General features: G+C 40.8%; 1 long non-coding RNA gene across 1 annotated transcript; it reads right to left on the bottom strand.

Annotated features, from left to right (window-relative positions):
* LOC123981080 lies at positions 1-644 on the bottom strand. The gene is made up of 4 exons (XR_006827671.1): positions 632-644; positions 433-480; positions 140-208; positions 1-36 (listed from the first exon to the last, which is right to left on the bottom strand). It is a non-coding gene; the product is annotated as an uncharacterized LOC123981080 (long non-coding RNA).
* Between the last annotated feature and the right edge of the window lie 2,739 nt (positions 645-3,383).

Here is a 3,383-nt window from a genome sequence, read left to right as displayed (position 1 = left end):
TGCATCATCTTCATCATCACCATCTTTACCCAGAACCTGGAAAAGAGACAAACAGCACAACACAGAAATTACACAACATTAAATGAGAGAAGTGTTTTCATTCACTGCCATCATCACTAGAACCAATCAGACAGCTTACCCGGCCTTTACTGTTGGTCTTCCTGGTGTAGCTGATGGAGGCGTAGGAAACACCATCTTCAGGATCAGCCTACACAGAGAAGACAACATAATGGCTGCTCAGTAACATGTGGACTTGATTGTGTTCTGGTCTGTTCTGGTGTCGTCCAGCTGCATCATCAGACTCCCCACTTCTTCTCTTGCAGAAAGAACTTAGATTCAAGAGTCACTGTGTGTCTCATAGAGCTACATTTTGAACAACAAATCTAAAAACAGTGAGTGTAACTTTGTCCTGGGTGTAGTGTGAGATCTCACCGTGTCCTGACTGCTTTCTGGACTCACTGCAGGGTTTAAGCTCCGTCCCTGAAAACAACAAACAAACAGAGTCTACTTCAATGTGGTCAAACACTGGCTCTGTGAAGGCTGTTTAGATTTGGATGACTCTGTCAGAGAGCAGCTGATTCAGCTCTGTCATAACTGTAGAAACATTTGATTACTCAGCCGTAAAACTCACAGTGTTTTCATCCGTCTGGGGTTTTTTTCCTGAAGAGACAAAAGAGAGTCGACTTTTGCTTCAACAATAAAAATCCAGGTTCATCAAAACTTCTTGTTTATAATATCTGTGGTTGCTCTCACCTTTAGTTTTCTTCCATCTGATGAATCCAACAACAAAAACAACAGTTATTAAGAGAGCTGCAGCTCCCACAATGATGAACCACCAAAAAGCTGGAAAGAGGATAAAAGGGGACAACATCTCATTTGTTATGTTGTATTGTGTGAACACACCCCATTTCAGAAAGTGGGATGTATGTTAATCATGAGATGCGGGAAACTCTGGAAAACTCTGGGAATGTCTCAGGGTTTTCTGTTTCAGAGAGCACGATCAGACAAACCCTAGATCAGTAACTCTGGCAACTGATGCTGTGAACCTAACCTCCTCCAGAGGAGGTTAGATTATATATAAATATACACATACATATATATATATATAGGCTCTAAAACGCAGGAGTGGAGGATCAGTACGTTAACAATATTATATTTTATACAGCGTTGCTCATTCATGATTTACCAGCCTGGAATTTCCTAATGAATGATAAAGTGCTGGAATTCTCCTACAGCCTATTAGGATATTCCGGGGGCGGAGCTAGACTCTAAGCACAGTGGTCACTGTGGAGCTTCATCTGCTACAAAGTCATTTATACCAAGTTAGAAAGTCCACTGAGTCCAACTCCGTTGCGGCTGCTGAGGGTGATCGTAGCCACTCTAGTCAATGCTTGTGCCCAAACCAGGGGCGAGTTCATTGCCTACAAAATGTAGCAAAACTTTTTGAGCTTGAACTCACCCCAGAAGTGCCTCTCCACTCCTCTCTGGAGAGAATACACAGCCATTTTCAAAATAAAATACCCTGCGCAGACCCCCAATCGTCAACAATAAACACAATTGAAACAGACAGAGAAGAAACAACATAGCCTACTTAATCTTAGTAGAATTTCAAAAAGCAAGCATTCATCACTAAATCTACAAAATTTAAACATGTCAGCAAAATCAGGCAGGCAAAACGCTCTTTTTCTGAGTGAAGTGCCTGTTTCATTTGATAAGACCAGCTGCACTGCAATTCTCTTGTGTAGTTGTGTCTACAAGCAAAGGACAGGCCATTTGCAGCCATGCAGGGGGCCCCCCACCTAGCTGGGGACCTGGGTTGTCACCCCTTTACACCCACCTCTGCCTGTTCATTTAAAATAGCTACAGGCCAGTTTATTCAGCTGTAACCTGACGGGACTAAATGCGCCTGGAAATAACTGAAGATGAAAATATTAATCAAACAGATTAGACACAGTTTAGGCTCCTCATGGACCTGTGATTGTAAAGTGACAGTCTGACTCAGTAGGCTTATTAATGATTTTTCTTGCAGTGGAAAATGTGTCTAGATTCAATCTGACTGTGAAGTTTTAGACGTCTATGTTACGTTAATAAAATCTTGCTCATTTTGTATTTTATGAAATGCTGTCAAAACACATTCAGACTATCAGCAGATAATGAAAAACTCACTTTTAAACTACATTTATTTCATTCAGCTGCACCACAGTCATCCTCACTCAGAAATATTCACATCATATCCAGCTGATAACTATGATATGTTCAATCAGTGCGACTATAATATGAAAGGTTATTGTTTTTGTGCAACTGTGGCCAACCTGACAGCTGCCTTAATGTCCACAGAGTCACTGTGTTATAAAGGACAGTGCAGCTTATAGATTTTATTCTGCGCTGAGGATAAATTTACGATGTCCAAAGATAACTCTCTGTCCATACATCGATGACAGATTGATCATAAAAGCGTCATGTTCAAGATCATGTGAGGGTAAAAAAAACTAACAGCCTATTTAACCGTAATTTTGATGTTTCTAAAGACGTAATTTCGTTCCAATATGTGCTTTGATATTGGAAGTCTGAATGAGGAGGTTCACAGCGTAAGTTGCTGGGGTTCCACAGTTTATCTGATCTCACTCTCTGAAACCGAAAACCCAGAGTTTCCTTCATCTTGGGCTCAACTTACTCACAGTTTTCACTGAACCCCCTTTCTGAGTCTGACTGAACATCTCCACCCACAGCCAAGTGTCAGAGAGAGAGAGAGAGGTTGTAGAAACAGACACATCAAAATGTTGACTCACTGCTTTGTAGTTCTGTTGAAGAATCATTGATTGCAGAGGCAGTAGTGGTGGTACCTGCTCTTATGCGGTTTTCCGTTGAAGCTGTTATTGTTGATTCTGTTGTTGTTATTCTATCCTTACCTAAATAGATTAACACAATTCATCCAACTGTTCAGTAGGATACTTGTGTTGTTTTGTAATATTAAAACTTTAAATCCATAAACAAAGCAAATATTTCTGGTAATCATCCACATCATTTTGAAGTGACTTTAAACTGTTCATCGTATTCTCACCTGGTTTTTCACCTGAGGGTCGAAATCTGAAGGGAAACTCCTGCACTTTGGTACCATCATTCACTGCACATATAAATAAGTAAAACCTTGATGTAAACAGATTCAGAGAAGTCATGGTGGTTCTGATGGGGCTGCAAAAAGACTCTGATGTCTTCATGTCTTTGTCCACATCTTTACCCTCATACAGCCACTTCACTGTGTGACTACAGTGCCGTTCATGTGTCAACACAGAGCAGGTTAACGTCACCTCATCAGCGTCCTCACGTTCAGTCACTGGTGAAGATGGAGATATTGTGAGAGAAAGACAACAAGAGTAAAGTTA

This window comes from Micropterus dolomieu, linkage group LG12, assembly GCF_021292245.1.
Source record: "Micropterus dolomieu isolate WLL.071019.BEF.003 ecotype Adirondacks linkage group LG12, ASM2129224v1, whole genome shotgun sequence".
In the NCBI taxonomy this organism is placed as follows: Eukaryota; Metazoa; Chordata; class Actinopteri; order Centrarchiformes; family Centrarchidae; genus Micropterus; species Micropterus dolomieu.
This window is presented reverse-complemented; position numbering and strand designations above follow the sequence as displayed.